This window comes from Diadema antillarum, unplaced genomic scaffold (assembly GCF_040938485.1).
Source record: "Diadema antillarum isolate AM-2024a unplaced genomic scaffold, OU_Dant_1.0 seq00000719_RagTag, whole genome shotgun sequence".
Taxonomy (NCBI): domain Eukaryota; kingdom Metazoa; phylum Echinodermata; class Echinoidea; order Diadematoida; family Diadematidae; genus Diadema; species Diadema antillarum.
The window spans coordinates 331,876-340,814 of record NW_027271623.1 but is presented as its reverse complement, the minus strand read 5'-3'; positions in this window follow the sequence as shown (position 1 = coordinate 340,814).

The following is an 8,939-nucleotide window of genomic DNA, read 5'->3' as shown; positions in this document are numbered from 1 at the left end:
GTGTGTGTCCGTGTGTCCGTCCGTGTGTCCGTCCGTCCGTCCTTCCGTCCGTCCGTGTGTCCGTGTGTGCGTCCGTGTGTGATCAAAATCTTCAATTTGCTACTTCTCTGTCATTTATGAGCCAATTTTGATTCCGTTTGCTTTATATGATAGCACTACATGGGAGCTTTAAAACTTCTACACAGAATTTCAGTCGTGACCTTTGACCTTGACCTTTGACCTATATTGTACATTTTGCTACAAAATGCTACTCCTTCGCCATTTCTAACCCGATTTCGATTCCGTTTGCTTTATGTGATGGCACTAGGGGAGGGCTTCAAAACTTCTACACAGAATTTTGACCTTTGACTTCTTTGACCTTTGACCTTGATTTTTTGACCTATATTGTACATTTTGCTACAAAATGCTACTCCTTCGCCATTTCTAACCCGATTTCAATTCCGTTTGCTTTATATGATGGCACTAGTTGAGGGCTTCAAAACTTCTACACAGAATTTTGACCTTTTACTTCTTTGACCTTTGACCTTGATTTTTGACCTATATTGTGCATTTTGCTACAGAATGCTACTCCTTCGCCATTTCTAACCCGATTTCGATTCCGTTTGCTTTATGTGATAGCACTAGGTGAGGGCTTCAAAACTTCTACACAGAATTTTGACCTTTGTCTTCTTTGACCTTTGACCTTGATTTTTTACCTATATTGTACATTGGCTACAAAATGCTACTCCTTCGCCATTTCTAACCCAATTTCGATTCCATTTGCTTTATGTGATGGCACTAGGTGAGGGCTTCAAAACTTCTACACAGAATTTTGACCTTTGACTTCTTTGACCTTTGACCTTGATTTTTTACCTATATTGCACATTTTGTTACAAAATGCTACTTCCGGCGGGGACATATGTTACGCACCGCGTAATTTCTACTTTTCCTTGTTGTTTGTATTTTTGTTATAAATTTCAGTTGATTCTGCCTTACAATTTTCCTGTGTGGTACTCCTGTGTGGTACTGCTGTTTGATATTCTCCTGATGTGATAGTCCTCCGGTATAAAATGTTAAGAAAAAAAAAGAATATCCTGTAGCATTTTTCTGTGGTACTTACGAATTTAATTTGCTGTGTGGTGCTTCTGTATGGAATAGCACCATATTATGATTTTCCTGTGGGATTTTGGACAGTTCCTGTGGTACTCTCCTGTGGTATACATCGAAAATTACCACAGGAATTCCTGTCGTACTGTCCTGTTGTACGTCCCAAAATTCCACAGGACAATTCGTGTGGTACTGTCCTGTGGTACTATCCTGTGTTACTTTATTGTGGTACTGTCCTGTGGTACTGCCCTGTGGTACTGCCCTGTGGTACTGTCCTGTGGTACGTCCCAAAATACCACAGGACAAGTCGTGTGGTACTGTCCTATGGTACTATCCTGTGGTACTGTCCTGTGGTACGTCCCACAATACCACAGGACAATTCCTGTGGTACTGTCCTGTGGTATGTCCCAAAATACCACAGGACAAGTCGTGTGGTACTGTCCTGTGGTACTATCCTGTGGTACTGCCCTGTGGTACTGCCCTGTGGTATTGTCCTGTGGTACTGCCCTGTGGTACTCCCCTGTGGTACGTCCCAAAATACCACAGGACAAGTCGTGTGGTATTGTCCTGTGGTACTATCCTGTGGTACTTTCCTGTGGTACTGTCCTGTGTTACTGCCCTGTGGTATTGTCCTGTGGTACTGCCCTGTGGTACTGTCCTGTGGTACGTCCCAAAATACCACAGTACAAGGCGTGAGGTACTGTCCTGTGGTATTATCCTGTGGTACTGTCCTGTGGTACGTCCCAAAATACCAGAGGACAATTCCTGTGGTACTGTCCTGTGGTATGTCCCAAAATACCACAGGACAAGTCGTGTGGTACTGTCCTGTGGTACTTTCCTGTGGTACTGCCCTGTGGTACTGTCCTGTGGTACGTCCCAAAATACCACAGGATAAGTCTTGTGGTACTGTCCTGTGGTACTATCCTGTGGTACTTTCCTGTGGTACTGTCCTGTGGTACTGCCCTGTGGTATACATCCCAAAATATCGCAGGACAAGTCGTGTGGTACTGTCCTGTGGTACTATCCTGTGGTACTTTCCTGTGGTACTGTCCTGTGGTACTGCTCTGTGGTACTGTCCTGTGGTACTGCCCTGTGGTACTGTCCTGTGGTACGTCCTAAAATACCACAGGACAAGTCGTGAGGTACTGTCCTGTGGTACTATCCTGTGGTACTGTCCTGTGGTACGTCCCAAAATACCACAGGACACTTCCTGTGGTACTGTCGTGTGGTACTATCCTGTGGTACTTTCCTGTGGAACTGCCCTGTGGTACTGTCCTGTGGTACGTCCCAAAATACCACAGAACAAGTCGTGTGGTACTGTCCTGTGGTACTATCCTGTGGTACTTTCCTGTTGTACTCTCCTGTGGTACGTCCCAAAATACCACAGGACAATTCATGTGGTACTGTCCTGTGGTACTGTCGTGTGGTATACGTCCCAAAATACCACAGGACAATTTGTGTGTGTACTGTCTTGTGGTACTGTCCTGTGGTACTTTCCTGTGATAATGTCCTGTGGTACTGCCCTGTGGTACATCCCCGAGTACCACACGAGCCTGTGACACAGTACCACACAGTTCCTGTGTTAACACATATTTGTGTGGTACATTGTGTGGTACCAACCAGTACCACAGGGAGTACCACATGAGCCTGTAAAACAGTACCACACAGTTCCTGTGGTAACATTTATTTATGTGGTACATTGTGTGGTACTGACAAGTACTACAGGGAGTACCCTACAAGCCTGTGGTACAGTACCACACAGTTCCTGTGGTAACATTACAAGTGTGTGGTACATTGTGTGGTACCGACAAGTACCACAGGGAGTACCACAGGACTTTTTTGTTAGGGGTATTTTGGGACGTACCACAGGAGAGTATAACAAGAAAGTACCACAGGATAGTACCACAGGACAGTACCACACGACTTGTTCTGTGGTATTTTAGGACGTACCACAGGACAGTACCACAGGGCAGTTCCACAGGACAGTACCACAGGAAAGTACCACAGGAATTGTCCTGTGGTATTTTGGGACGTACCATAGGACAGTACCACAGGATAGTACCACAGGACAGTACCTCACGACTTGTCCTGTGGTATTTTGGGACGTACCACAGGACAGTACCACAGAGCAGTACCACAGGACAGTACCACAGGAAAGTACCACAGGATAGTACCACAGGACAGTACCACAGGACAGTACCACAGGATAGTACCACAGGACAGTACCACACGACTTGTCCTGTGGTATTTTGGGACGTACCACAGGACAGTACCTCAGGGCAGTACCACAGGAAAGTACCACAGGATAGTACCACAGGACAGTACCACACGACTTGTCCTGTGGTATTTGGGGACATACCTACCACAGGACAGTACCACAGGAATTGTCCTGTGGTATTTTGGGACGTACCACAGGACAGTACCACAGGACAGTACCACAGGATATTACCACAGGACAGTACCTCACGACTTGTCCTGTGGTATTTTGGGACGTACTACAGGATAGTACCACAGGGCAGTACCACAGGACAATACCACAGGGCAGTACCACAGGACAGTACCACAGGATAGTACCACAGGACAGTACCACACGACTTGTCCTGTGGTATTTTGGGACGTACCACAGGGCAGTACCACAGGACAGTATCACAGGACAGTACCACAGGACAGTACCACACGACTTGTCCTGTGGTATTTTGGGACGTACCACAGGACAGTACCACAGGGCAGTACCACAGGACAGTACCACAGGAAAGTACCACAGGATAGTACCAAAGGACAGTACCACATGACTTGTCCTGTGGTATTTTGGGACGTACCACAGGACAGTACCACACAAATTGTCCTGTGGAATTTTGGGACGTACCACAGGACAGTACGACAGGAATTCCTGTGGTAATTTTCGATGTATACCACAAGAGAGTACCACAGGAACTGTCCAAAATCCCACAGGAAAATCATAATATGGTGCTATTCCACACAGAAGTACCACACAGCAAATTAAATTCGTAAGTACCACAGAAAAATGCTACAGGATATTCTTTTTTTTTTCTTAACATTTTATACCAGAGGACTATCACATCAGGAGAATATCAAACAGCAGCACCACACAGGAGTACCACACAGGAAAATTGTAAGGCAAAATCAAGTGAAATTTATTTTGAAAAATACAAACAAAAAGGCACATATTAATATTCCTCAATTAATTGATAGATGAGTTATGCGTGAATTATAGCAATTTATTTGAAATTACTTATCCTGTCCTATACTCCTACAGTATTACCTATTTAGTGAAAGTGCTGATGTAAAGCATGAGAAATTTCATAAGGACTTCTGTGGTACTCCTGTGGTACTCCTGTGGTACTCCTGTGGTACAAATTTTTACATAGCTCATGAATATTCATAAAAAGCACTCTAGATTTTAGAAAATACATATATGACTTAAAAAGTCAAAGTATTAATGATGGAACTTACTTTGAACTTTATGAAAGATTGTCTAATTATGTTATGTTATTCCCAATATCATAGATATTGCTATGAAAGTGTAATTTCATATCTTGATAATAAAGTATAATCGAGTTAGTAACCATGCCTTAATGCTTTACGGATAGACGGCCATATATATATGTACTGATAAAGTTGATGGCTACCTAGGAATAGAATATGACTATATAGATCTATTATAGGACTAGATTGGCACTTGGCCATTAGACTCTCGTTTGAGGTTATATTAGGAGTAGGACAGGTTATTAAGTAGGGCCATGTTTGTCCTGAAATCCATCACTCACCTATCACGAATATTCCTTGATATGTGGCTAAAATTCTCCCAGATTTTTTTTTCGATCTATCCTGTGTGGTACTCTCCTGTGGTACCATGGAAATGCTGTGTGGTACTGCCCTGTGGTAATGCTGTGTGGTAATGATCGACCTGTGGTACTGTCCTGTGGTACTGTCCCAAAATACCACAGGACAGTTCCTGTGGTACTGTTCTGTGGTACTAGTCCTGTGGTACTGCCCTGTGGTACGTCCCAAAATACCACAGGAATTCCTGTGGTACTGCCTTGTGGTACGTCCCAAAATACCACAGGAATTCCTGTGGTACTGTCCTGTGGTACTGTTCTGTGGTACCGGTCCTGTGGTACTTTCCTGTGGTACTGCCCTGTGGTACGTCCCAAAATACCACAGGAATTCCTGTGGTACTGTCCTGTGGTATGTCCCAAAATACCACAGGACAATTCCTGTGGTACTGTCCTGTGGTACTTTCCTGTGGTACTGTCCTGTGGTACCGTCCTGTGGTAATTACCACAGGAGTACCACAGGACTTTTTCGTAAGGGTTTATAAGAATCATACGTGACACATTCAAAGTGGGTTGAAGACAACAAAATAATAAATAAAAGAATAAAGGAGAATAGAACTTAATCTGATTACAGCATCATCTAAATATTGCCAATGTGCACTTAGAAATCTATCAAGATTTATCACAAGGTTATGATTACCACACAAAACCTTCAAGATTTATTATCATGAAATACATACCAATGAACACTTAAAAAAATTTAACATTCCATATCCACATGAAGCTTTCCTTGATATAAATGTCTCTCTGTAGTGTTATTAAAGTGTAGCAAAATTGTAATTACGACATCACAGAATGGAATGCATTGTTTTCACCTTCAATCTTAGGATCTCCTATCATGTTTCCACTTTACAATCACATTTCACTATAGATATACCGTCCTTATGTTGTCGCCCTTCATCCCAATTTCTCCCTTCTATCCTATCTGTAGATTGTCTTCTTTCCTAAGCCATTGTATTCACATTCCTTGATGATCAGCACAATGCTGTACTTTTTTCTTCTTCTCTGAAACAGTCCAGCTCTTCGCTACTGCATGGCATCAGTCATCTGAAAGAAAAGACAGAAATTAAGAACTTTCGATTAAAATCAAACATCATGATACAAGATACAACTGTCATTTTGAGAAAAAGAAATCAGCCAACTAAACTGTAGTTGAAATTATTTTGCTCTATTTATATTAAAAATAAAACAAAACGGTATACAGGATCAAAGAATGTCAAAAAAATACTGCTGTTCGTCTTTGATGCATATTCAAATTGTCTCGCCTTTTACATATTTTAATGATGCAAGATCTTATGTCTAGCACTTAGTAAGTCTCATGTAGAATTTAAATTATTATTCACATGAATAAATCTACATGTCCTTGTAAACAAGGCATTGCTTTGAAAAAGCTGAATATTACTAACTGCATTTGGGAAACAGTCTACGACAATCAAACTTGTTTATTATCAGAGACTTTAACATCTTAATTAGACCTAGACTCTACATTACCATTGTATTCACATCCGTTGGTGATGTACACGACCCTGTACTTTTCCTTTTCTTTTCTGAGACAGTCCAGTTCTTCGCTACTACATGGCACCAGTCATCTGAAAGAAAAGAAAGAAATTAAGAACTTTTGATTAAAATCAAACATCATGGTACAAGATACAACTTTAATTTTGAGAAGAAAAAAAAATCAGCCAACAAAACTGAAGTTGAAATTATTTTGCTCTATTTATATTAAACATAAAACAAAATGGTAGGCCTATGCAGGATCAAAGAATGTCAAAAAATGCTGCTGTTCGTATTTGATGCACATTCAAATTGTCTCGTCATTTACACATTTTACTGATGCAAGATATTATGTTTAGCACTTAGTAAGTCTCATGTAGAAATTGAATTATCATTCACATGAATATAAATCTACATGTATTTGTAAACACGGCATTGCATTGAAATAGCTGAATATAACTACATGTACCTGCATTTGGGAAACAGTCTATGACAATCAAACCTGTTTCTTATCAGAGACTGTAACATCTTAATTAGACCTAGACTCTACATTATCATTCAGCTTTTAAAGGTATTAACCATTCACCTATAAAACACTGGCATTGTCATGTGCATCATATTTCTTTGATACTGCACATATTTTCATGAAGTCTGTGCAAGAATGCAAATGAAACACGTCTGCTGTTTGGTATTTATGAAAAAAAAAAAATATCACTAACCCGGAAGTCCTTGGCCTTAGGAATAACACGTGGCGAGTTAGTAGGAATTGACGTTAAAATAGAATAAGAATAGATCTACTAAATAGGCCTTTGCCTCATGAATGTCTGGTCTAATTATAGACTAAGTGAAGTCAAGACCTTTCACTTTTAAGTTACCAGTGGCACACAGAATTTATATTATAGATCTAGACTACATCTAGATCTAGACATCTAATACTATTAGATCTTGGCAACTTTTGTCTTTGTGACACGAAATTAACACGTCACGGATGATATTGCGGCGATATCCAACAGGATGACAGTACCACTATTACTGAATCAGTAAGTTGACATAGATAACTAACATCAACTTGTTAACGTACGTTAGAGATGGCACCATTATACAATAACCGGTGACACTGACACTGACAGATCTAACGACTACGTTTAGACTAACGTTAAAGAGTTAGACTCGCCATCTCAGTAAGTCGGCCAAAGACAAAGTCAATACAGGGCTAAGTCAGTGTTACTGTTATGTTAGGCCTAACAAACGTTAACGGTTGCTCGGTTAGGTTAGGTTTACCAGGACTCAAGAGTCCTGGTTAAATCAGTCGAGGGACATTTCTTAGAAGTCCTTCGATTCCAAGAATAAAAAGGGTGAAAGAACAAAGGGAAAAAAGGAAAGAAGAAAGGACAAAAGATTATGTATGGCTGCTGTGGAAATCGACAGCGCTACTGTATCACTATCAATCACGCGTAAATATGTATACGCCATTTGGTTGGGCCGCATTCACAAGTTTTAGGGAAAAAAAGCCCCACCGCTGTGCTTCAAAGGTACTCCACTCGAACTAACGTTAGACATAATGTCACATATCTACACACAGTACGGTACTAGGGCTGAATTCACAAGTATACTAACACTGCACTGTACAGGAAAGCCACCTAACCTGTAAACTACTCGTAGTGTTTAGGTAGTATCACTAGACCACATACTGTCATAGATGACATCTACACCAACGCTGCACACTGGCACTGGTCCGACGGTCCCTGACCAGGAAAAATCACTGTTGGACACTGACCAGTAACTTTTTCAGGAATGGACCAGTAAAAATTGGGGGAAAAAATGGGTGGACTCTACCTACTATTACCACTAGTCTAGATGTAGATCTAGAGCTAGACTATAGACTCTGTGTTAATTTGACTTGGTCTTAGACTTCAGCTGATCTTAGTTTTAGTAACTGGTATTACAAGTAAAGTCTTAACTTAGACTACATGTAGTTAAACTTGAAAGTTAAAGTCTAACATGTCTAACTTTATTCTTTACCGGTACTCTTCCTTTGAGTTTTACTTTTAGACTTTTTACTTTTTGTTTAGTTTAGTAGGCCTACTTTGTACTTAGTCAATCTCATGATTTCATTTTCAACTCAAGTCAATTCAAGGCATAGCCATGAGTGTCTTCGAGACTTTGACATCTCTTGCATGTCTTGCACACAGACGTTACGACTACAGTACTCAGTAGTCTCAGAAGTAACGACATAAGTTGAAAAGAAACTATAAATAATATGATTTGGGATCTAATTTGAAATTGGATGGCGTTTACAGACTAGGCTTCGTAAGCATCACGCGATTGAATACATGGGACTACACTCTACCACAATTAATGGTTATGGTAGTCCAACTGAAACTGTTATTTTGAGCATGATTTTAATAGGATTATAGCTTACCATTCACTTCACTCGTGGACAGTGGGCTGGCTTAGGTCGTCATTCATCTTTCAGAAGGTTTGGTTCTCACTCTGAGATCT